The following is a 27,698-nucleotide window of genomic DNA, read 5'->3' on the forward strand; positions in this document are numbered from 1 at the left end:
AGGCAAGGGATGGACGAACTAAAATACGGAAATCTTAAGGGACTAATCTTAAGGCATACCGTTCAACGACCTGCCAGTATGAAGGAGCCCTGTGATCACTGCCTTCATTTAAATACAGAGCTACATTTTTTTTAAGATTTTTTAAATGTATTTATTGGACAGAGAGAGAGATCACAAGTAGGCAGAGCAGCAGGCAGAGAGAGCGGTAAGCAGGCTCCCTGCTGAGCAGAGAGCCAGATGCCGGCCTAGATCCCAGGACCCTGAGATCATGACCTGAGGCTTAACCCACTAAGCCACCCAGGTGCCCCCAGAGCTACATTTAAACAACCAATAGGATTATGAGTTAAAAATAGGGGCGCCTGTGTGGCTCAGTGAATAAGTGTCTGCCTTCTGCTCAGGTCATGATCCCATGATCCCAGAGTTTCTGGATCAAGCCCCGCATCAGGCTCCCTGCTCAGCGGGTAGTCTGCTTCCCCCTGTCCCTCTCCCCCTCCCTGCCTGCTCTCTCTTTCTCTCAAATAAATAAAATCTTTAAAAATAATAATAATAAAAAGAAAATAAAAATAAATAAATTTATAAACTCAGACCAAATCAAAGTAAGTCTACAGGTGGGAAGGAGAGGTGGAAAGAATGATAAGAAAGCTCCTTTCCTCATCTTTATTAACAAGTAGTCATTCCATTTTATCTAAAACCATGTAGGTTAAAAAATAAATGACTCTTACCTCTTAGTGGTAATTTCTTTCTAGCTACCCAACCATTCATCCATCCATTGTTCCATCTGCCCATCCTCTACATATATGCATATAGATATATTTTATTTATTGTAAGAAAGCTCTATGTCCAATGTGGCGCCCAATATGGGGATTGAACTCACAACCCTAAGATTAAGAGTCCCATCTTCTACTGACAGCCGGCCAGCCAGCCAGGTGCCCCCATATAAATATGTTTAAAATAATGGTGTTTATCAAATATTAACATTTCTTATTTATGGATGATGAGATTCGGGGTGTTTATAGCCTTCTTCTTTTATTCCTCCGTATTGCTTGCATTTTCAGGTAGTGACAATATCACTGTAGTGGGTTAAAATTGACCGCAAATTCTTTACAGGTATTCTCATCAAGAAATGGAGTCTGTTGGGGCACCTGGGTGGCTCAGTGGGTTAAAGCCTCTGCCTTCGGCTCAGGTCATGATCCCAGGGTCCTGGGATCAAGCCCCGAATCGGGCTCTCTGCTTAGCAGGGAGCCTGCTTCCCCTTCTCTCTCTGCCTGCCTCTCTGCCTACTTGTGATCTCTGTCAAACAAATAAATAAAACTTAAAAAAAAAAAAGAAAGAAAGAAAGAAATAGAGTCTGTCTCCCACCCCCTTGAATCTTAGCTAGACTTGTGCTGGCATTGGCCAATAGGACTTAACAGAAGGTGTACATTGAGATTACCATGTTCACCCTCTTGGAACCCTGACATAACCAGGCTGCACAGAAGTGCTAGTTGAAAGACCACATGAAGAGACAGTCCAGGCAATCCCAGCTGTTCTTCTTTTTTTTTTTTTAAGACAGCCTTTTCTTTCTCTTTTTTTTTTTAAAGATTTCATTCATTTATTAGACACACAGAAAGAGAAATCACAAGTAGGCAGAGAGGCAGGCAGAGAGAAAGGGGGAAGCAGGCTCTCTGCTGAGCAGAAAGCCCGATGCGGGACTCGATCCCAGGACCCTGAGATTATGACCTGAGCCGAAGGCAGAGGCTTAACCCACTGAACCACCCAGGGGCCCAATCCCAGCTGTTCTAAACATCCTAGATGAGACCCTAGACATAGGAGTTAGATCAACTTACTCCAGCTGAACTGCCAGGTGACTACAGCTGCGTGAGTGAGTCCAGGAAGAAGCAGTAAAACATCCTAGTCCAATCACAGACTCATGAGACATGATAAATTATGGGGGGTTGGGTGGGGGTGGGGGTGATGTTAAGGTACTAAGTTTTGGAGTTATTTCTTACATATCAATAGATAACTGATTTAATCTCTTTTACAAAAGAATAATTTCAGTACTCTTTTTTTTTAGATTTTATTTATTTATTTATTTATTTATTTATTTATTTATTTAAAGATAGAGCTCATGCTTGCCAGAGACCATGAACAGGGGGAAGGGCAGAGGGAGAGGGAGAAACAGACTCCCCACTGAGCAGGCAGCCTGATGTTGGATCCTGACCTGAGCCAAAGGCAGACACTTAAACAACAGAGCCATCAGGTGCCCTAATGTCATACTCCAAAAAAATCTAAATAAGATGCTAAAGTCTCTATCCTATATAGTAGGGAAAATATCCTTAACTTGACTTTTTCCCAGGGGTTCATGATTTCCCTCTCAATATGTGCTACAGCCTTCTTTCCCACTATTAACTACTCCTCGCATCCTCCATTACTGCCTTTGCATTTTCTCACCAGCCTGCATCATCCTACACTATTCCTGACTCTAATTGCTCAGTTCCCCCAAGTACCACAAAGCTTGTCCATGTCTTAGACTTTTACTAAAGATAAAAGATAAGATAGTATGAAGGCTGTATTATGTACCTATCACTGTGCAATAAATCACTCCCAAACTTGGCAGCTTAAAACAAGCAATAAACATATATTATTTTATGCAGTTTCTATGGGTCAGGCCATTAGGAAATGGCTTAATTGGGTGTTTCTGACTTGGGATCTTTCATGAGGTGGCAGTCAAGATGTCAGCCTGAAATCAGGGCCAAAATCATCTGAAGGCTTGCCTGGGGCTGGAGAATCTGCCTCCAGAGGGCTCACTCACATGGTTGCCGGTAGAAGATCTCTGGTGCTGCTTGAGATGCCTCATGACACGAGAGCTCATTTCCCCCAGAGTAAGCAAGTGATCCAGGATAGCAAGAAAGAAGTTGCAATGTTTTTAATGGTCTTTTTCTTAGACTTAAAGGTTTCTCCTGGGATGTTTTATTGGTTACAGGATAAGCCCTATTCAATGCAGGACCACACGGAGGTATAACTACCAGGAACTGGGGATCACTGAAGACTGTCTATCACAAGCCTCTTCGGATGAAAGTGATTCACATCATTAGGAATCAGTGTCTGAGCTCTTCATCTCATTAGTGCACCACAAAAAATACCAAAAACATTCCCCAACCAGAGTCACCACAGAGAGATCTTGTCCACACCAGAGAGCGCAGTACAGAGATCTGAGCTCTGCGTCCTAATGCATGGCTGTCTATCCAGAAAAGGATTGTCTTTTTCTAGATTCCACACAAATTTATTTGAAAGCTTGAGATGTACCTTTCTTTGGCACTAAAGAAAATAACAGAAGTAGAGCTTAAATGTTCATAATATTTTAAACAAAACTATGCCAATTCTGTAACCACCAAATAGGAAAAGATTTGAGAAATCACAGGAGAACTATTAATATGAGTTCATTTCTAGTATTTGCCACAGATCAGCAACGTACCGAATTTGCTTTGCAAAATTCAATCTCTTCCAAATGTAGAAACTCATCACAAGGTCTAAATTACCCACTGTTCCCAGTTCTTAGTTTCTATCACACTGTAATTTTCCAGTGCTTTGAAATATTTGTTTCTAGACTCCCCTGTGTAGTTCTATGTTTCTGTGATATTGTGTTTTAGGAATCAATAGGAGAGAAACTCACAGAAAAAACTCCTGCATTGTTTTGCACTTTTATATTCAAGTAGAAAAAACTTGAAATGTGAATTCAGGACCATCAATACCTTTCTAGGCTATTTCATCAATATTCTGTGTATTTGTCCTACCAAACACAAGAAATTTGTAGCATACCATGATCTAATCCAACCAAATAGGTTTCCCAAAACTTTGTAGGACTGCCCAATATATATTATGTCCTTATTGCACTTAAAAGAGCTACTGCTGAGTCATTTAATTGGTTTTTATAAAGAAGAACTGTGTGGAGTTGGAGCCACCCCCTTGCACACACTTTCCCGGAATATCAAGTGGTTGTAGTCTTTTGAGTCTGTGCTAGATGTTAATGTAAACTTAAACTCTATTTCCTTTTTTTTAAGGTTTATTTATTTGAGAGAGAGAAAGAGGGAGCAAGAGAAAGGGGAAGGGTAGAGGGAGAGAGAAAATCCTAAAGCAGACTCCCCGCTGATGCAGCTCCCCTACACCCCCATCCCCTGGCATGAGGCTTGATTCCAGGACCCTGAGATCATGACCTGAGCTTGAACCAAGAGTTGTATGCTTAAGTGACTGAGCCATGCAGGAGTCTGCCTTCTGTTTCTTATAACCAATACATCCTCGCATTATGGCCCTAGAGCTATCCTTCTTTGTAAGAATAGTAAATATGAATGTCATGGGCCACAGACTTCCTTTATTCTTTATATCACTGTGTGATGTATTATTCTGAGTCAAATGATTGTTTTCTCAGTCTGTGTTATTTTCTCCTGTTTAATCCCTCTTCTTTCTGCCTGTTGGGGAGACCTTACCTTTGACCCCCTTTGATGTGGTAAGGTGTCTGGTGTGTCATCATCCTCTATCTTCTGCTGGTATCTGATGAGGTGGCTCCCCACGAGGGATGGTAGTGAGGTGGAGACCCCAAGCTCTCTCCCCCGCCAGCAGTTTTTGGTCCTTGGCCTTTATGTTTCCCTGCATCTATTAAGATCACTGTTGTCTCCCCACGGCTTCCAGCCAGCAGGTTCTATACTCCTTATCCCAATCTCAAGACTCCTTTAAGTCTACTAGCCTCTCTTAGACAAATCCACACCACTTTGCCAGGCACAGAGCTGACTTCCTGCTCCATATTGTGTGCTCAAGATTTTCTCAACTTTATCCCAGGGTTGCTTCACTCAGCCTCTGCTGCGCCAGTGCTTAGCTCCAGGCTGAACAGAGGTTGGTCTGAAAGGTTTGGTTCCTCTTCTTTTTTTTTTTTTTTAAAGATTTTATTTATTTATTTGACAGACAGAGATCACAAGCAGACAGAGAGAGGGAAGTAAGCTCCCCACTGAACGGAGAGCCTGATGCGGGACTCGATCCCCGGACCTTGAGATCATGACCTGAGCCGAAGGCAGCGGCTTAACCCACTGAGCCATCCAGGTGCCAGAAAGGTTTGTTTCTTCAAAAACACATTCTAAGAGGTGAAGACTAGAGTCCCTGTTGTTTGAGCTACTCTCAAGTCTCCCTGGGGTTTCCACTGGCCCAGCACAGGATAGGAACACACGATCCCTTCTCTAAGACTGTTTCTGACATCTAGCTCCTGTTTATTCTCTACATCCTCTGCTATGTCTGTTTTATCTTTAAAATAATTATTATTGGGTGGCTCAGTTGTTAAGCGTCTGCCTTTGGTTCAAGTGATGATCCCAGGATCTCCCTCTCTAGCTCCTCCCAGGTTGTGTTCCCTCTCTTGCTGTCTCTCTCTCCGACAAGTAAACAAAATATTTTTAAAAAATAAAATAAAAATTATTATTATCTTTTAAAATCCGTATGCATTCTTTCCAATACATGTATTTATGGTAATAAATTTCTGTAGTAACTCTTATATATTTGCCTCTGGATTTTCAAAACCAGGCTTTGAGTGTGTGGAAAATCTTTTCTCTTTCAAGAATTCTTGAGTCTTACAGCTCAAAATGTCTTTGATTTTTCAAGACTATTATCTCTGTTTAGTTTTCAAAATGGATTGGTTTTTCTAGGGCTGCCATAACAAAACGCCCTGAACTGGCTGGCTTAAATAACAAAAATTTATTTTCTCATATCTCCAGTGGCCAGAAGTCCACAATCAAGGTATTGGTAGGGCTGGCTTCTCCTGAGGCCTCTCTCTGTAGCTTGAAAATGGCCCCTTTCTTGCCATGTCTTCACATGGTCTTTCCTCACTCTGTGTGTTAACAATGTCCTAATCTCCTCCCCTTGTAAAGAAGCCAGTCATGTTGGTTTGGGCCCACCCATATGACATCATTTTACCTTGATTCTTTTTAAAGATACCATCTCCAAATATAGTTACAGTCTCATGTGCTGGGTGTTAGGACTTCAACATATGAATTTTGGGGGAGGAGGACACAATTCAGCCCACAATACAAACAACCCACTTAGAAACTCAATAGATTTCTAATTTTTCTTTGGGTTCCTTTGTGCCCTCTTTTCTCTGGGGGCAGATGAATACAGGTGGTGGCAACTGACTCCATGGATTGAGGGTCTCAGAAATCCAGAGAATTGTCATGGTTTACAAAGCCATTCACAGTCTTCCACTAATGTCTCCTATCTCTTCCAATAATTCTCCCCATATTTCACTTTCTTTCCTCTAGTCAGACAAAATTTCGTTTAGATTCTCAAAATCCACACTGTGTCTCTCACCTCTGGGTCTTCAAAATGTTGTTCCTACATTTGGAATGCTGTCTTGTGGTTCTGTGTCTCTTTCCCTTGTTAACTCCTACAAATTATTCATGTCTAATGCTAAGCTTTTCCTGGTACCTAAAATCAGGTTAAGCTTCCCTATTTCTTAGGCTTCCCATAGAATAAACCGAACATGGCATTTTCTAGAAATCAGGTGATACATTTTTATTATTTACATAATATCTGTATTTTCTACTAGGCTGTAAGCCACATAGTGGAAGGATAGTATCTACGTTGGTCACACATCTAGAGGGTCTGACACAATGTCTAACATAAAAGAGAAGCCTGATAAATATTTGCTGAATGAATGAAAAATTAACTCTGAGGTATTATTGAGTTGTTTTGTAAGAACAGTATCTTGTGGAATTATACCCACATTTAAAAATCTTTTTATTTAAATTTTTAAAGATTTTATTTATTTATTTGAGAGAGAGAGAGAGAAAGCACAAGTGGGGGTAGTAAGAGAGGGAGAAGCAGGTTCCCCACTGAGGATGTGGGGCTTGATTCCAGGACCCTGGGATCATAACCCTAGCCAAAGGCAGACACCCAACTGACTGAGCCACCCAGGAGTCCCCCACATTTTTTTTTAAGCAAAGACTTCACGTATCCATCATTGTTAGGTGTAAGCAACAGAAACTTAGGCTAATTTAAGCAGAAAAGTATTTTGAGGAGTTTGCAGTGTCTTCGGGAGAGCCAGGGAACCAGCTTTGGAGGCTACAGTGCCAGTACAATGACCAAAATCACAATGCAAAACCACTGTTCCCTCTGGGCCCCCGGTGCCACAGCTGGCACTGCCAGCATCACTGGACACGGGGCAGTAGCACTGCCACAAGAGCCACTGTCCCTGCGGCCTCTAGAAAGCCACAACTCCTGCATGGCAGCTTCCAACCCCATCACGACTGCCCCCAGAGCCTCCACTGCCCTGTTTCCACCCTTGCACTCTGTCCTCACTGCCACTTCTGCCACCTAAACACAACGTAAGCAGACCCCACTACTTCCCATCACAGGCTTCCAATTCCGTCCTCTGTTGAGCAGAACCTAGCTCATCTGACCAATCCCACAGTGGAGGCCGGAGAAGAAAATGTCTGCTATTTTAACATCTCTAAAGATTAAGAGCTGTACCTCATAACATGAGAAATTTCCAAACATAGGAAGGAGGTTCAGACATGAGGAGACCAAAAAAAAAAAAGACAAAAGTTCACTGCATTGTAATTGCAGAAGCAAGAATTCCATGACCCCAGAAATGCTGTCTAAAGAGTGTATATGTAGGGGATGCCTGGGTGGCTCAGATTGTTGGGCGTCCGCCTTCGGCTGGGGCCATGATCCTGGGGTCCTGGGATCGAGTCCCGCATCGGGCTCCCTGCTCGGGGGAAGGTCTGCTTCTCCCTCTCCCTCTGTCTCTCCCCCTGCTTGTGCTCTCTCTCTCTCAAATGAATAAATAAAATCTTTTTTTTTTAAAGAGTGTATGTGTAGGTGTGTGTGTTTAAAGCATCTTTATAATCTTTGACATGAAGCTTACAAAGCAGAACTAAAAAAGAAAGTCCATGGAGATGCTAACGTCAGTGTTGAGATTTGCAAGCTTGCACTGATCAATTCCACCTCCACTCACACTCGTAGTCACGGCCATCCGAATGACCCATTCCCCAAATTCTTCCATCGCCACCTCCCGTTCTGTAACCACCCCTTTTGTTCAACCTTTCATGTACTTGAATTTTCTCACCCCAGGAGAGCAAGGGCTATGTCAGATGATCATGGGGATGTAGTGCTTAGTGTGGGGTTGTACACAGAATTAGCCGCCTCCAGCTAACAAATGTTCTTATGGAAACAGGAGAAAGAAGCCTGCCTCTCGCATGCCACCTCCTTTGTAGCACTGGATTCCCCTCAGTGCTTAGAGCTTCTTTTCATAACAGCTATTTTGGGCATTGACTTGACTCTTTCAGTAGCTTGATTTCTCTCTCAACACTTTCTCATGCAGCATCAATATTAGGAAACTTCTTTGTCTCATGTCTTTGAACTACTTGATCACAGTGTTCTTAGACCACAGCCAAGAGAGAGCCTTCTCCCTGCCTCCTTTCTCTCCTCCCATCCCTTAGAACTTCTATAGTTCTTCAGTCCTTTTAATTCCTTCTCCTTTCCACAAAACCCCTGCTTCCTCTCGTGTCCTAGCTCTGAGTTATCTTCTCCACTGCCAGGTGCTACTGATAAAGGCAGAAACCTGAGGAATCTGGAAGAAATGATGAGAAAGAATTCCTTGCAATGATATGGGTTTTATTATTTTCTTTAACCCAAAGACCTCTTATACTGAGGTCTTTTACTCTTGATAGTTTTTCTCTCCGTTTTTTCTCTTTTTTGTTTGCCTTCTATGAGTTTGAAGGTTATATTTTCCATATTCTTACAGTAGTTACCCCCAAATACTTTAACATGGACACTTTAAAAAGTCCAATGTTAACATCTTTCTATTTCTTGCTAAATACAAAGATACTAGTGCTTCAGATCTAATCAATCTTCTCCCAGATTATATACCATTGTAATCTAGTATTTGGTTTTATATGTTTTTTTTAATTGGATAAAGTAGGTATTATTTTATTTGGTCACAATTTGTTTAGATTTACCTACATATTTACAGAAATCTTGAATGGTCATTTCTTTCTGCATCTGAGACTTTTCATTGGTTTTACTTCTACCCAAAGCTCATTCTTGAGAATTATCCTTAAGAATCTATTGGTAAATTCTGTTATCTTGTTTTCTTTTAGCCTGGATATCTTAGTCTTTCCCTCCCCTTCTTGAAAGATTATTTCACCACATATTCCTTTGTAGGTTGACAATTATTTTCACTGAGGGCTTTAAAAATATCATTCATTGTCTTTTGGTTTTCATTATCATTGTTGAAAAGTCACTCAATCTCAGGATATTTGCAGTATCTTTGTGGAAAGTCTTGATTCTCTAGTTGCTTTTCAGGTCTTCTCTTTACCTTTGATACTTTGTAGTTTCACTATTATTTATATCTTAATGCTAATTTCTTTCTCCTTATCTTTGGCTGAAACTTTGGACTTCCCAAATCTGAGGATTAGTTGTGTGTGTGTGTGTGTTTAATTTCTGGAAAGTTTTGGCTATTATCTTCTGAACTATTCCTTCTTCTACATTTCCTTTACTATTCTTCTGAAACTCCACTTAAAAATACGTTAAAACATGTCTGTCTTCAGTGTCTTTCAACCTGTCTCTTCCCTTATTTTCATGCTAACAGAGTGTATCCTTTATAACCTTCAGTAGCATTGAAAAAAATCCACCTCTAACTAAATATAATTGGAAGTACAAAGCTCCAGAAAGGGAGCTGGAAGTAGCCAAACATTGTTCTGTCCCAGTGCAAAAGCTTAATCTTTAGACCTAATCCACTAGCTGGCCCTGGTCCATCTCTGGGAAGTCCAAAATGCTTTAAAAACTACTGGTTCCATACCCAACTCTGTCACAATAATCACAACTCTGCACTAGTTTGCAACACAAAGTTGGCCAGATATCAAAAGTAGGATCTCCACTTTTTAAAAATAATCTCTACGCCCAGTGCAGGGCTTGAACTCATGAGACCAAGATCAGTAGTCTCAAGAGTAACATACTCTCCCAACTGAGCCAGCCAGGTGCCCCGATCTCCATTTTTATGTGCTGAGTTTGATGGATTTGCAGTCAGAAATGCTATCCATCTTTGCATAGGCAACCACCATGTAGCGTCATTACTCTACATCTAATGACCAGATTTCCAAAATAATGTGCTCATCCTCAAAGTACTCCATACCTACCAACTGGTTTATCCGGATTGCTCGTGTCCTTCCTGCTAGAAAAACAGAAGTAAATTTAACTAAATAATTGTCCTGGTCATCACTCACCAGACCAGGTGACAACTCACAGCACACACATACCATTTCAAATCCTTTTTGGAAATAGATATTTAAAATAAATAAATAACAAGGGCTTTCTCTGAATAATATTGTGTCCACACCTGGTATTAATTTATTTATACTATGAAAGCAAGTGTTTTATGTGATCTTCATATAGTTGGATCGAGGTGGGTTTTGTCTTTGTATTGAGTACAAGGATGACTATAGCCAATGTTCTAGAAAAGAAACTTCTAGGAAATTAAGTGTTATGTAAAAGTGTTCCACAGTCAAGCAAGTATTAGAAACGTTGCATTAAATTTGGTTAACAAAGTTAAATAGGCTTCTTTACTGCAGGACTTTTCAGAACGTTTAATATACTAATGCACGTTGTAAATCCAAAGATTATAAGCACTTTTTAATGTATTTGGCCACAGCATAGTTTGAACATTTTACAAGATGTGTTCCATGTTTGTGTTTGAGTTTCTTATGTGTTCCACAAAAGAGATTTGCCGATCTTGTTGGAGGATAGGCATTGCCTTATTGCTCAACTTTCTTCTTCTTGAGGAAGAGAAAAACAGCAATCCCATGAGAAGCCTCTCTTTTAGAGCCATCTGGTATTGATTTTTCATCTGTCAGATGAAATATCTCTGTCACAGCCATCTGAAAGAGATGTTCATTGTCACAAAGTGTTTTGTCTGACCACTCTGAGTAAGCACAGACCTCCCCGTTTCCTCATTTGGTTTCTCAAGACAGCGCCAACCCTGCCCTGTTCCTGGAATCTTCTCATGTCTCCACTCACCCACTTTGGCTTTCAACCTTCATTACTTGCTCTGTGCTTTGGCTTTTTGGTTGCCCTTGTTATTTTCAATAACCCATTCTCTTTCTGGCTGTAATACTTGCCTCCCACACTGTGTTTTAGATCTCCACTTCCTGCACCAAATAGTATGTTCCTGTCCACCTAACAAACTTAGTTACTAGCAACCTCTTGCTTCTATGTCCTTACACATCCTTTCCAACTTCCCCATAAATGTTTATTCTAGCCATTTCCTTGACCTTCACCTGTGGCATGGACCACAGCCATGACATAACATTGACTACTGATGCTTGCCAGGACCACAAAATATTGGAAGGAATTCTCTTGCCACATAAAAGATAAATGCAGCTGTCAGAGAGCACCTTGAGTACCAAGGCTCAAAATTAGAGCTTGGATCCTTTTGAGATTCCCATGGTTTGCAGGTTATACTGCATTAGTCAGTGTGTGTCTTAGAGTCATTTTGCACCAATAAACAATGGCCTTATGAAGACTTGTTTCTTTTCTATTTTTAAGATCTTTTATCCTGTTACACAACACTCCATAAATCTTGTTCATTCACATGTTATTAGGAGTCATGGCAGCTCTTTGCATGTAGACTAGACATTATGATTGACCTGTCATTTTATTTGATCTTCTTTTGTTTTTAGTTATTTTTTTCTGTTTAAGTGCCCAAAGCCCTACAGGCAAAAATGCCTTCAAATTAAAATGCATGGTTAATATTCCAGACCACACACTTGGTCACTTGGTTCTTCATGTGGCTTTGGAATTTTGCTGCTGAGATGATGGTGCATGATATTCTCATAGTGAGAAAATGTGACCAATTCAACTAATTTTGAAGAACTCCTTTGTTTCCTCAGGCAAACTTGGCATGATTTTGCTAAAGGTTCAGTTGGGATAACCCACATTCTTTCCCCAAGGTCACTTTTCAAATTCCTTGTCAATCAGTTTAATGAAAGGTAAGCAAGTACCTGACTTTATAGAGCAGCCTAATAGCATGAGTTTCTTGGGATGTGTGTGTGTGTGTGTGTGTGTGTGTGTGTCTGTGTGTGCCTGTGTGTATGTGGGTGAGAGAGAGAGAGAGAAAAACAGAGAGAGTGAGAACATCTGTAGTAGGGAAAACTGAGGGGAGATGACAAGTCTCTTATTCAGTGGCATCATGAAGGCAGAACCTTTATTTTTTTTTAATTTTTTATTTATTTTCAGTGTAACAGTATTCATTGTTTTTGCACCACACACAATGCTCCATGCAATCTGTGCCCTCCCTAATACCCACCACCTGGTTCCCCCAACCTCCCACCCCCCGCCCCTTCAAAACCTTCAGATTGTCTTTCAGAGTCCATAGTCTCTCATGGTTAAGGAAGAACTTTTAAATATCATATAAAATAGACAAGGCTGTTTATCGATTGAGAGACAGATACTATCACAAAAAGATACCTCAGTGCTTATGTTCATTAACCAGGATGAATACATCTACAAAAGATTTAGAGGATGCGGTAAATCATATGTTTAAGGACTATGGCTACCCCGTGCTGAGGTAAACCAGGTTTCAGAGCCGTCCTCAGAGACAACTGCTGTTTGCCCAAGCCTACCTGTGCCTGTCCCGTCACACCACTTCACCCCCCGCAATAACCCGGAGCAAGCCCGGGCTGCCCTTGTTTCAGCCTTCTCTGATACCACTTGGCTCACCCACATTCCCTCTCTGGACGCATCCACACACTCTCGCCTCTGAGTCAGGAGTCCTTGGTGGCTGTTTCCTTGCAGGGATTGGCTGTTTTTCTTCCCTTCCACCTAGCCAAAGCTTACTCATCTGTCATGTCAACCTCATATCGATTCACTTCTAAATTCCAAAAAGGTAGAGGTTATGTCTGTTTTATTTCCAGTCATTTATCCTGGACCTGACACAGAATAAATTCTCAAAAAATATCTGTTGAGTAAATAGGAGATGAATGAGTGTGTTTTAAACATGGTTACAGGATCGGGAAACCCTTGGGGGAGGTCAAAGTGTCCAGTCCTGCAGGGGGCAACTCAATTATTTACCTATTCCTTCCCTCGATGTGCCTTAAACTCCAACTCTGTACCAGGGCTCTCCTAGTTTTTGTGGGAGATGCATAGTTAAATCAGATTTGAACCCAATTCTCCAAAAATCTATAGTTCAGTAGGGGAAGTTTGATATGCACATCAATAACGAAAACACAGGATTGAAAGTGGCAAAAGCCAAGAGAGGAAACCTATGATAGAAGAGAAGAGGAAAGAGATTAATTATGTAAGATGTTAAAATAAGACTTCGCTGTCTCACTTTGAGAACAACCCAACAGGTATAAGTATCAGACTGGGTCTCCATTGCATTAGAGGAAGATGCTAAGAGGCTTACCTTGAGAGAACAGAGGTGATGATGTCCCAAAGGCCAGGTCAGAGGGGATTTCTTTGAAGAGAATAATCAGTGCGCTATGCATTGCCCATTCACTGACTATGCAGATAGAAGAAAAGGCGTCAATTTCCTGCACCTTAAGCCAAGCGAGGGAGCTCTAAGGGCACCTCGGAAATTTGGGGAACATGAAGACCTGGGAATTAACCTAATCCAGTCATCTAAAAGTGAGTGACCAGCCTGAGCAGAGTACAGAGAGAGGAATGTATTGGCAGCAATCGACAGTTCCACAAACAGCAGGGCGAACATTTGTGTTTTCCAAGAAGGAAAGATGTCGATCCCATGAGAAGGAGCTGATCTGAAATCTTCTCAAAATGAATCATGCTCAAGAAGGCTCCCCAGCAAGGAGAAAGGACCCTAAGGATGAGGGTCTGTGTACAGTATGTTTGGAAGTCCAGGCCTGGGAACAGCTCGTACAGCCGCTGCCAGAGGACAAGCTCATGTATGTGGGACTGGGCACAGCCCGGGGCAGAGAGCCACTGCCATCTGAGGTCTCCATGGGACGCTCTCCAGAAAACCCACAAAAGCACTTCATAAGAGCCAGAATCCCGGGGAGCAAAGTACACTGCAGCTGCTCCGGCCATATAAAACAGTGCCGTTCCCCTAATCCCCTGTGCCTTGGCCTGAATCTGAGGGCTTAGACAAGCCAGCAGCCAGTGAGCAGAAGTAGCTGGGAACCGGTGAAGACACCGACCGGGAACATCTCGGCCTCCTCTGTGGGCTTCCCTGCCTAGGTCAGGCCCCCACTGGGATGAGAAGCTTTATATTGGACAAGAATTTGAAGTTGTGATGGTTACCCTGGACCAGGCTGAAGTTATGTGATTATTAGGCTAGAGTGGATTTTTTTAATGCCCAAACAAAGGGACTATTTATTATCCAAGCATGACTGGAAAAGCCAAGGGACCTGCCAATATTTTATCTGTGCAGGGAATGAAAGAGAAGGGATGGGAAAGATTTTTTTTTTAATTTTTATTAAAATGCAATACACATACAGCAATTGCCTTTATCGTAAGTATACAGCTTGACAAATTTTCACAAACTGAACACATCCATGTAGCCAGCACACAGATCAAACTATAACCCCCCAGAAAACCCCTTTGGGCTCCCTCTCAGTACTCCTTCTCCCTCAGATAACGACAATGATGACTTCTAAGAGCACAGATGAGTTTTGACCTTTTGTATCTTACATAAACAGAATCATGCGCTATGAGCACACTATGACTCTTTTGTGTCTTTTTTTGCTTAACATGCCGCTTATGAGATTCGCCCATGTTGTCATAGATTTTTTTTTTTATGATTCTATTTATTTATTTGAGATAGAAAGAGAGTGAAAGAGTGAACATGATCAGGGGATAGAGGGAGAGGGAGAAGCAGGCTCCCCGCTGAGCAAGGAGCCTGTTGCGGGACTCGATCCTAGGACCCCGGGATCATGACCTGAGCCGAAGGCAGACACTTAACGACAGAGCCACAGATTTTTTTATTTTCACTGCTGTGTAGAATCCCTTTGTTTGGCTATACCATATTTTATTTTTCTATACTTCTGCAGATTGGCATTTGAATAGTCTTTTTATATATGTTCTAGTATAGGTCTTTATTTCTGAATATGTATATACACTGCTGTTTTATAGACTGTGCACACGTTCAGCTTGAGTAGATATTGCAAAAACGGCTGTATCAATTTTCACTCCCACCCTCAGTGTATGTGAGTTCTGTTGCTTTACCTCCTCACCTGATATTTTCCTACTTTTTCATTTTATTCATTCAGATGGGAACAAGGGTATTTCATGGTGGTTTTAACTTGCTTTCTCTTGAAGATCAATAAAGGCAAACATTTTTAAAAATTTATTGGCCATTTCTCCACCTTTCTTTGTGAGGTGACCAAGTTTTTGCCCTTTTTTGTAAATGGATTATCTCTCCTTTTCTTATTACTTTGGAGGAGTTCATTGCGTACGCTTGATATGAAGTCTTTGTCACATGTAGGTATTGAGACTCTCTTCCTTCCATCTGGGTTGCCTTCTTACTGTCTGAAGCTATTTTGATGAACAGGAGTTATTAATTTTAACATAGTTCAATGTATAATGTTGGGTATGGATTCAAGTAAAAAAATTTTCTCATGGATATATCCAATTCACCAACACTATTTATGGAATTAATTACCTTTCCTCTATAGTGTTGTATTTGTTAGAAACTAGATTCCACATAGGTATGGGTCTGTTTCTGGATTTTATCCTGTTCTACTGGTCATTTATCTATCTTTGCACCAATATCATACTGTTTTAATTATTTACTATAGTGTTCTAATACATAATGATATCTAGTAATGGAATTATTCTTAAAGAGTTCCTTAGGGAGTGCCTGGGTGGCTCATTCAGGGAAACGTCTGCCTTCTGCTCAGGTCCCAGGTTCTCTGTTCAGCAGGGAGCCTGCTTCTCTCTGCCTGCCACTTCCCCTGTTTGTGCATGCTCTCTCTGTCATATAAATAAATAAAATCTTTAAAAAAAACAACAACAACAATGAATTCCTAGAAGGTCTGAATTCTTGGGGTGCTTGGGTGGTTTAGTTAGTTAAGTCAGTTAAGTGCGTGGCATCAGCTCAGGTCGTGATCCTGGAGTCCCTGGATCAAGCCCCACATGAGGCTCCCTGCTCAGCGGGAACTCTGTTTCTCCCTCTGCCCTTTACCCTGCTCATGCTTTCTCACCCTGGTCATGCTCTTTGGCTCTTGCTCTCTCAAATAAATAAATGAAATCTTAAGAAAAAAAATTCTGAATTATTTGTATTTTCCTATGAAATTTAAATCATTGGGTGCCTGGGTGGTTCAGTCAATTAAGCATCTGCCTTTGGCTCGGATCATAATCCCAGAATCCTGAAACTGAGTCCTGTGTCAGGCTCCCTGATCAGCGGGGAGTCTCCTTCTCCCTCTACCCCTCACCCTGCTCATGCTCTCTCACTCACTCTCTCTAAAATACATAAAGAAAATATAAAAAAAAAACCAGAAATTTAAATCGTCTTCATAATTTTATGTCAACTACACCTCAATAAAGCTGAAATTAAAACAAAAAATAAGTAAAATCAGTTCATAATTCCTGACCAAAAAAAAATGGCTGGAATTTTGATTGAAACTGTTTTGAATTTATATATAAGCTTAGGGGAAATTTATATCTTTAAAAAGTTTAGTTTTCTAAATCATAACCATGGTGTATCACTTTATTTAGTTCTTAATTTACTTTGAGTAATGTTTTCTAGCTTTCAGTATAGGGCTCTTGCACAAGTTTTGCTATATATACGCTTACATATGTTGTGTTTTTATTCTACTGTAAGGGTATTGCTTTTTAAACTTTCATTTTTTCCTTTTTTGGTATATGAAAATATAATTTATTCTACATAGACTTTGTGAAGAATAATTTTTTTGAAGAACTTTAGTGTGCTAGATATGATATGATAATTTCATTTATATTGTTGCTTTGATTTCCACCACAATCTTGCAGCTGTAGTCCATCTTCATTTGTTAGAAAACACTGAGGTTCAGAATAAGGAAGAAATTTTCCCAAAGTCACACAAAAAGTATTTGAATTGGTTTTGAAGAAAAGATCGCTTTTTATATTTGAAGACATGTCATGGAAAAGGCCATTCAAGCATAGAAACTGTCATTAACAAAGCAAAAAAAAGGCAGGAAAAAAAGGCAGGAAAATAAAGGAAAGGACAGGGAAGAAGGAAAGGGAAAAAGGAAAAGGAAAAAGAAGGAAAGGTGAGGTGTTCCTTCTCATTAGCATCTGTGGGTTCTGGTACATTGAAAAATAAAGTCAGAAAGGTAAACTGAAGACCAGACTGTAGGGTTTCCTAAGTAAATATGAAAGGTTTTTCACTTCCACTCTTTAGACTCTAGCCTGGTGGGATCTGGCAAATCTGAAAGGAAAAATTGGCAATGGGATTGAGACTCATCAAGTCTACAGTTTTGTCTCTTTAGCCATGTGAAACCCTCAAAATGTCTGTTTTTCTGAACTTAGCAGTCACTTCTCATTGGGCAAAGTCTGGTTTGTCACCCTCTTGCTTGCCAAAAACTTGGCAAAAACTCCTAAACAGAAAATATCTGCAGACCCTCAGCTCAGATCTCACGGTTTTCTGTCTTTGGAATCTTAATCCATCTAGTCTTCATGGTTTCTACAGTTTTCTGAACCTTGACATAGATGGCTATTGTAGTCTAGCTGGTTTTCCTAGTTGTCCTTGACAGGACACTTGACCTATCCTGTATTTCTCCATTCTACCCATGGGTGGAAGTCAAACTTTGCTCTTTGTGTTTCTATTAAGAGGTTTTTCTTCTTTTATTTTTGTTGTCACTGTTGTTTTTAAAAATTACTCTTATATAATTTATGTTAAATAAATATAAAGATCTTAAGTATACAGTTAGGTAAGTTGTTTTGTTATTGTGTTTGCTTCCAACTGTGTTAATCTCTTTTTATACTTTTGGTAATCTCTTCCAGAGTTAACTACTTCCGTTTGTTGGTGAGGAAATGTGTAAGGAATCTACTTCAAATGTTGGCACAGCTATGAGCATGGCCTTTCCTTTCACCTGAACTCAGAATTAAGATTTTTGGCTCTTGTTTTTTAGGTTCCAGTCCCAGTTCCACAGTTTTCACTGTGGAAGTTAGCCACCGTCTTCTGCTTTCTCACAATAGTCTACAACCAAGGTTGCTTCTCCAGGACTCAACACAGGATGGATTTAAATATCTGTTAAATGAAGAACATCTTCTCAAATGAGTTGAAATGCATTTTATTTTTAGACAGCCTATATGACCTGATTTTTTCTTCTTAAAAACAGTTGCTCTACTCCAAATAAATCAAGGTCAAAATAAATAAAGAGCTCAAGATGACTTGAGTCCCATTTGTTTTAGTTCAGGTATTGCATGGATGAAGAGCAGTGGCCAGTTATGACAACCAGTGATACATCCAAAGTCATAGCCAAATCGTGAACATTTTTCCATTTCTAAACCAACCTTAAAGAAAATCATATATGGGGTCCCACCATCCTCATGGTAGTCCAGCAGAGCAACCATCCCATCTGGATTCATGTTTTCACCAATAAAGAACTCGTAGTTTTTGAAATTAGCAAAGATATGCTTGATTTTTTCTGCAGCATGTGTCATAAAAGGTTTTCTTCTTTCTGGCCTCAGTGCTTCAAGTTTACCTTTGATTGATTTCATGTCATTTTGATGTACTTCTTGTAGGCTTCTTCTCTGAGGCCAGTTTCCTGTAAGTGATGGTTCATGACAAAATCAACACCAGTGATGACTATGCTTTCAGTCCCTTCATCCTTGGGGCCTTTGGTGGAGACATTTCCACCAATAAGTAAGTCATCAGTGTTACCCTCTGTCTTACTGCCATCTTCCCCAGCTCTGTGCATAATCCATGGGCCATCCCATATCTTGGAGAACATCTCATCACTGTTAATGGTGTTCAGGTAGATGATCATGATGGTAGCTGGAGAGAGACAATGGAGGCCCTAGCTTAGCAGGACTCAGGAGCTCTGAGTGAGCACCCTGCTGCCAGAGTGGCACTTGGGGTGAGGGGGAAGCAGTTGGAAAAGAGAGTAAGTTTTAATAAATGTATACATCGCATAACCAGCAACCCCAATCATGATATGGAGTATTTCCATTACATCAGAACATTCTTCATGACCCTTTAGATGTAAACCTACAGAAGGAAACATTGTTCTGATTTCTACCATTAGGACTTAGTTTTGCTTTTTCTGATTTTCAGATAAATAGAATTAAACAATATGTTCAATACCATGTCTGGCCTCTTACTCAGCATAATGTTTTTGAGACTCATCCATATTGTTGCATTTTTTAGTTCATTTTTATTTTTTATTTTTTTTTAAGATTTTTATTTATTTATTTGACAGAGATCACAAGTAGGCAGAGAGGCAGGCAGAGAGAGAGAGGAGGAAGTAGGCTCCCTGCTTGAGCAGAGAGCCCAATGCGGGGCTCGATCCCAGGACCCTGGGATCATGACCTGAGCCGAAGGCAGAGGCTTTAACCCATTGAGCCACCCAGGAACCCCCATTTTTATTTCTGAGTAGAGTTCAATATCAGGATTATACCATATTGTGTATCCAATCTCTTATTGATGGACATTTGTTTATGTTGGTTTGTGGTTACTATAACTAAAGTTGCTATGAAAATTCATGTACAAGTTTTCTTGCGGACACACAGTCTCATTTCCCTTGGATATATACTTAAGAACAGAATTACTGAGTTGTATAGTGAGTGTATGTTTAACTTAATGAGAAATATATAGAAATATATAGAATATATGGAAGTTTCCTAGAGTGGCCACAACAAAGTATCACAGAATGGGTGGCTTAAAACAACTGAATTCTATTGTCTCAGAGTTCTGGAGGCTAGAAGTCCAAAATCATGGTATTAGGAAGGCTATGATCCCTCTAAAGGCTTCAGGAGAGGATCCCTTTTTCTTTTACAGCTACTGATAACCCCAGATGTTCCTTGGCTTCTATCACTCTAATCTCTGCCCCCATCTTTACATGACTTTCTCTCTGTACCTCTGTCTTCAATTGCCATCTTCTTATAAGAACATTAGTTGTATTGGACTAGGAGTCCATATTGTGATTCACCACATTACCTAAGTACATCTGCAACGATCCTATTTCTAAAAAAGGCCACATTCTGAGGTACTGAGTGTTGAAATTGACTGTTCTTTTTTTCTACAATGTCTAATCTTTTAAAATCTTCCCAGTACATTTTTCTTTTTTGATATTGTATGTTTCAGCTCTCAAATCTTAAGTTGATTATTTTAGAGTTCCCGTTTCTCTTTTGGGATTCCATGTTTACCCATTTTGCTCATCTCTTGTTTGTAGTCCTTTAACATACTTATAGGTGTTTTAAAAGTCCTGTCTCAATGCTAACATAAGGGTCATCTGTGGGCTTGCTTTTCTTGACTATGTTTTCTCTTTGACTGATTCTCCAAATGTTTAGCAATATTTTATAATGGATATTGTGGATCTATGTTATAGAGATAATGTATTTTTATATCCTTCCCCTAAAGAATGTTGAGTTTGTATTCACAGACAGCTAAGCTATTGGCACATCAGTCTTATTTTTTCCAGTTTTATTGGGAAATAATTGATTTACTATATAAGTTTAAGATGTATACAATGATAGTTTGGCTTACATAAGTTGTGAAATGATTATCACAATAGGTTCAGCTAACTTCCATCATCTCATATAGACACAATATTCAAAAAAGAAAGAAGAAAAGAAAACACTTCTCCTTGTGGTGAGAACTTTTAGGATTTATCCTCTTGACAACTTTCCTATACATCACATAGCAATGTTACCTGTTGTCATCATGTTCTTCATTAAATCTCTAGTACTTATCTACATTATAACTAGAAATTTACACCTTTTGACCATCCAATTTTCTTCCACTTATTTTCTCCACCCACCCCCTATTTCTGATAACCACAAGTCTGTATTCTATTAATGTTAAATGGAATCTTGTTTTAGGTCTTGTTATAGTGGATTTATTTCCATTCTGCATTTAACTCCAGATTGGAGCCCTTAGTCCTAAGCTTATTCATAAGGTGTGGCATTCCTGAGGTCTTAGTGAAAAGTCTAAGATGTTTCTCAAACTCTTCTTACTTGGCAGAATTTGAATTTCAAACTCTCTCCCAGGTCCTTGCAGCTACTGAAGCCTTTGCCTCCTAGCTGCTGCTCTTTGCTAGGCTTCTTGGATTCTCACTGTGCATGTACAGTTTTGGAGTCAACTAAAAGATTTGAAAGGAATTTCAGTGAAGAACTTGAGGGTAGTACACAACTATTAATGTAAGATGTATGTTCCTCGTCACTCGGGATAGGCTAAGTTGATCTGCAAGAACAACTAAAAAAATCTTGGTTTTCAGTAGCTTTAAAAGGAGTGAGAGTTGTAGCTTGCCTCAAACTAACACTCCACCTGATAACAATTATATACTGTAGACTCTGGGCTTTATTTCAATGTTTATTTGAAAAACATACAGCTATCACACCAATCCTTTGATTTTAATCATATTATTACTTAAGCCCAGTTAATTAAAATAAAATTTGTCAATTAAAAAAAAACATGAAAAAAAAATACACAATTAATGCCTGGAAATGGACAAAATTTCTGAAGGTGGTATCCTAGTTACTGATGTATGACAAATAATAGTATAAATTATTCTCCTAAGTCCAAAGCACACTTAGGTTAGGCAAAAGAATGTGTCTGAGATGGTTACTTGAACAATGATGAACAGTTAATTAAGATAATATGATCCTTTTTACTAAAAATTGACTATAATGGTATATTACTAAGGAGGTATAGTTTTAGGAAAATATTGAGTACATTCATGGGTTTTGAGGAATAATAGTAAGAGTTAAAAACAGTAAGAGTAGTATTATAATTTTACTTTAATTTTACTTGTAATTTGATGCTTTAACTAATACTGCCATTAAGCTTCCCATGTCTTTAGTTAAGCTGTAATATTAGACCTGATAATGACTTCTTTACTTTGAATTTCTCAGTGTCTAGTTTAAAGTTTGTAGAATAAGCCAATATTATAATGTATTTTGAGATTTGCCAATGATGAGTAAAAATAATTATGATTCTTCAAGAAGTTTATGTAGTTTTGGCCTTGGCCATGCATATTTCACTCCTTTTCAGCTCCTTTTCTATTTCTTAAATGGCATCCCCATACTACATTGATGAAAAATGGCAGAGATCCACATGCCACTATTGTTAAATGCAAGTCCATGACAACCTGAATCTAAAATGAATGCTTGAGTCAATGTGAATGAATCAGTATGTTCATAATTGGAAAATAAGCCTCTTTCTCTGCCCCCCTGACTTGCTGATACCTCTCATTAGCTGCTGGCTCTGAGAATGCCTGTGATAAGCATCTGAAGGCAAAGTTGGATGGAAAAATATTCTAATCCTATTGACAGCAGAAGAAAAGGGAAAGGAATTGGGATTCTTCCCCCTATTTATAGCCTTTTAATTAAGCTAAGACTTTGTTGTGTTGTTTACAACTAGGAGAAATACTACAGGCAGCTGCATTTTATAAATTGAGTGGCTATAAATAGAAGAATTAATACAGAAGAGATTAAAAAGCTATGTGGATAATAGGTGTCTGTTACCTCCCAGCACACTATTATGCTTTTATTAAAGAAAGCCAATCTGTATACCCACTTTTTTGAAATTGAATTTTCTAAGCTAGAAAAATTGGATCCAGACTCCTGAACCCAAGGATACATAAGAGAATGTCCCTTTTAATTCTCACTTTAAAACTCTTTAAGCACGATTCATTCTTACATATTAGTTGTATGACTTTTTATTTGAAATCTTTCTTTTCCTAGATAGCTATCTCTTTTTCACTGCTCTAAGCCTCTGTCATAGGACCTGACACAATAAAATTCTTCAACAAATATTTGTCAAATAATCAAAAGAATAATTTTTAAAGAGAATGACTACATAAAAGTATTGTAAATACTTGTCTGATACAGCAAATAAATTAATATAAAAAATTTTTTAAAGAAGAGAAATGAGCTAAGAAGGTGAGGTAATTAATACACTTGATTTTTCTAATGAAAATGCTAATGTGAAAACAGATTAAATAAATTTTACAGGGAATGTATAAATAAATTTTATAAATTATACAAGGAATTAGTGTAACACTGATTTTCCTGAATGTTCTCTTACTACAGTCTATGTGCCCAATACTGTGTCAAGTTTTGTGTGAAATGCATATGTGTGGAAAATCTGGTACCCGAACTCAAAGAAGCTGATGTTCTAGAAGGAAAAACTGGAAAAGTCCTCAAACACCATTGGGTTGTGAATTTAGAAGATAGAATAGTGCTTTTAGTAAGAACTGCATTAGAAGATGTCAGCCCCAACTTTCTAAACTAGCCTCTTCGTTGTTGTTGTTGTTTTCATTTAAATTCAATTAGCCAACATATAGTACATCATTAGTTTTTGATGCAGTGTGCAATGATTCATTGGTAGCGTATAACACCCAGTGTTCATCACATCATGTGACAGCTTCTTATATCACTGTGCTGGGATCACTTTAAAATTCCATCATGTGAGTGGTCTTTAAACCACAACACCACCCCCCCCTTCACCTTAAAATAATCAAACTACATTAAATTTTTTTGATCCCTAGCTTCCGGGAACTCTCTTAAACTTCCCCTACCATTTGCTTCCTTTCTTTCTGAATTTCAATTTTTCAAAAACTTGTAATATTGCCGTTTATGCTTAGGACAAAAACATACAGCTGATTTAAAAAAAAAATACCTTATCATTTGTGAGGGAGAAGAGAGGATAGGCACTGCAACTCTCTTTCTCTCCTCTTTTTTTCTTTATTTTCTCATTTTCTTTCTTTCTATCTTTTTTTGGAATTAAAGTAATTCAAGTACTAGTTTAGAAAGTCAAGTAATACTACAAGTATTTTAAAACGGTTGTCTGTCCTGCCAGACTCCATTCCTAATTTCCCTCTGCATAAGGAAGCATTTCCAAGTTTTTTAGCCATGTTTCCTGGCATTTACCTCTGTATTTCTAAATTACATGGTAAGTGCTATTGCTTGATCTTTTGTTTTTTGTTTTTTGTTTTCCCTTTTCAAATATTGCCTGCCAAATTCCTGTGATGGAAGACTCTCAGATCTCTAATCCCCACAAAAGTACATATTTCCTTTTTCTTCATCTTTTCAAAGTAGTTACATCACCATTTGTGGTTAAATTATTACTCAGTGTTTTCATTATTAAGGCTATAAGATATTATTTTCGGCTAAGGTAAAGATTCTCTTAATAAAATCACCCATACTTGTGTTAAATATCCCTAAATTTTCTGACAGAACTAAAAAGTCTTCTCTCCATATTTTCAAACACAGTTGATAATCTCTCAAATCATTTTTCTCATAGCAGGACATCATTCTTATGCTTCTCTGTCCTTCTGCTCTTACCTACACCGGATGCTCTCTTGGCATTGTCCTAAAACTTCATTTGACAATTTTTCTTGCAAATGTCAGTATCTATAGGTATTTTCCTCTCAGGTTGCTTAGTTGTCTAGAGGAAGAGAATAGAGAATAGTTATTTATTTATGGAATGTTTGATGTGTGTCAGAAACTGAGGTTTGCATCTCAGCTAATTGTTTCACTTGATGCTCCTATAAACTCCACTGGAGGATGAAGAAATGGAAGCTCAGAGAACTGAAATTATTTGTCCATGGTCACACAGCAGGCAAATGTCATTGATAGATTTCAAATCCAGGTCTATCTGACTCTAATACGCATGCAGTATTATTTTAGTACCCTTGACTAGTCCTAAAAGATGGAGAGAAATCATAGGAAAGATACATTCTGTTATGTCATGTCAAGAAATTAGATCATATTTGGTAAGAAGAAGGGAAGACCTGGAAGTCCCTTTTCTTTATTCTTCCTATTTTATCTTTTCCTTCCCTTAGATCCCAAGCTCCATTACACTTATTGCCAACTTCTGTCATCACAGCAAGACTTTATATTTTTGCCTCTGTCATGGAGGATAAAGACAAATGTTGACATTTTTCAAAGGGAATACCCACAAGACAACAAACCTCTCTCTTGATAATACTGATCGCCTCTTCTGTTGTTACTTTTATGTATGTTTTGCTGAAAATCTCCCCCTAAGACTTTTTCTCCCCTCCAGGTATGAGAATGTATTAGTATGAATATAATCAAGAATTCCTTTTGACTACATATAAAATGCAAATATTGACAAGCAAATAGACATTTCTTAAGAGTCCATTGTATTTATTAATCAAGAAAATTAATTTATGGTGTGCCTGGGTGGCTCAGTCATTAAGTATCTGCCTTCAGCTCAGGATCAAACCCCGCATCTGGTTCCCTACTAGGCAGGAAACTTGCTTCTCCCTCTCCCAATTCCCCTGCTTGTGTTCCCTCTCTCATTGACTCTCTCTCTCTGTCAAATGAATAAATAAAAGCTTAAAAAAGAAGAAAATTAATTTATATCAAGATGTAGAAATGAACATGTATAAGAGGCCGTTTGAGATCTAAATTGGAATCCCCAAAAGAGATCAGAGCTTCAGAGAAAGATTTGTGAATATCTTTACTGAATTTACTGAATTTATAGTCAAAGAAGCATAGTAGGAGATGGCCTGGGGAGAGAAGATATTCCTGGTTGTGTAGACTTTTCTATAAAAATATTTCTCATAGATAAAAATAAATGCCTTGTCTCAGCATTTTTTAGATATAAAAGGTGAATTTTCAATTAAATGCACAATTCATTAAGTTTTCAAGAAGAATCAATACTTACATATGGCTAAAAATATTGATTTAAAACAAACATGAAAAATCTTCATATATGGAAATATAAAACTTGACATAATAGTAAATAGAAAAAGCAAGACACAAAATCAAATGCATTCACTGATTAGTGTTATAAAATGTATAAAAGACTTCTTATGAGAATTAGGAAAAAATACAGAGATGTTAATGATTGAGTTTTTAAAAGTTAATGCATTTTGCTGACAAGTTAATATAAACATTTATAGAAAAAATACTTTAACTTGAGGTAATCTTTAAAGTGGTTACAAACAAAAATTTATTTACAACTTTTTTTTTTTTGCTCATAATAGAAAATGTTAACTCAGCTATACTCTCAAGGCATGGAAATGTGTTTTATTTGTTTTCAAATGGAAATTGCCATAGAGCATATTTTCTGAATTTACAGAATAAACATACCTAGAGTATGATGCATTTAAGGAAAAAAAAATTACCTAAGTCTCTGCTATTGACCACCATATCCAGAACCAATTTGCTGAGGCCCTGTGGTAGCCCAGATCTCATAAGAAAATCCCCTACAGTGGGCTTTTTTTTTTTTTAATATTAAAATCTAGTAAAGAGAATTCCAGTGGTTATTCCACAGCTTTGTGAAGATGTAAGTCATGTTACAGGAAATTCTGGGAATTCTGAAAATGCCTCCAAGACTGGAAAGCAAAAGTAGATTTTTCATTTCTTTCAAGTATCTTTACTTATACTGTTAGCTATGAACTGCTCAATAGTAGGACAGACCCACTAATCTCTCAGTGCACTTTATTTAGAATGGCTTTGATAATTGTTCCTCTGTTGATAGATTTAAAGATTATTAGTATCCATGTAGATGCTTTCACTTGCAAGAGACATATGGAATCCACTTAATATTAAAACTTTGTTTTCATTTCTTGTAAATTATTAATTAGCCTTAATAGGGATATAGATTAGTTCATATTTGCATTCATTGTCTATATATTTTTCTTTTCTTTTTTTCAACGAACATGATATGTGCATGTTCATATGTCATTTTTTTGTGGCTATTATCAGACATTGTCTTAGAAAACGGAAAACTATTGTACAATTTATAAAGAGGAAATCTGTTACCATCCAGAGACTAAACACCAACTGGATTGCTTCCAAATGTGTTTACTTACCATATTCATATTTTTAAAAAATATTTAACTCACATCCAAGTTTTCATGCATTTAGGGTAAGCTGAATACATTTTTATATAAATTGCCCCTCCTTTGGATTATGTCTTTATGAGAGATTCCTTAAAAGTGAGATTACAAATCAAAATTCAACTAACATTAATTGATTACCTACAAACTGGCCAACTTGGGGTGTTTTTTAGACACTATATTAAAAATTAACTTATTTACACATTGGTATATTTCTTTTTCATAACTTTTCTTATAAATATAGATTTGTTGTCTATATAATTTACATCCTGCTTTTAAAAAAATATATCTATAAATAGATAACTGAAAAAATATCTATCTATATGTATATAAATATCTGTATCTATACCTATGTAGATATTTTTACTGTTAGTAGAATCTTTTAGTGTGAGAAAAAATAACCTGAACTTCTTCACGTATTTCAGAATTGAGAATAGCCAACCTAGTATGTAGCACAAAGCTTGAAATCTTGACTTGTGGCTCAGCCTGTGTATGGATTGCCTTGCAGGGGGGTAACAAAAGGATGACAACAAGAGTAAGAAAATGAAATGAAGAAAATAGGAGAATGCATTCAAATTACTTTTTTTTTTTTAAGATTTTATTTATTTATTTGTCAGAGAGAGAGAGAGAGAGAGAGAGATCACAAGTAGGCAGAGAGGCAGGCAGAGACAGAGGGAGAAGCAGGTTCCCTGCCGAGCAAGGAGCCCGATATGGGAC

General features: G+C 38.3%; 1 pseudogene; it reads right to left on the reverse strand.

The window, feature by feature from the left end:
- Positions 1-18,327: 18,327 nt before the first annotated feature.
- Positions 18,328-18,935, reverse strand: LOC116859538 (annotated as a pseudogene).
- Between the last annotated feature and the right edge of the window lie 8,763 nt (positions 18,936-27,698).

Source organism: Lontra canadensis, unplaced genomic scaffold (assembly GCF_010015895.1).
Source record: "Lontra canadensis isolate GAN:19392208 unplaced genomic scaffold, GSC_riverotter_1.0 scaffold158, whole genome shotgun sequence".
Classification (NCBI taxonomy): domain Eukaryota; kingdom Metazoa; phylum Chordata; class Mammalia; order Carnivora; family Mustelidae; genus Lontra; species Lontra canadensis.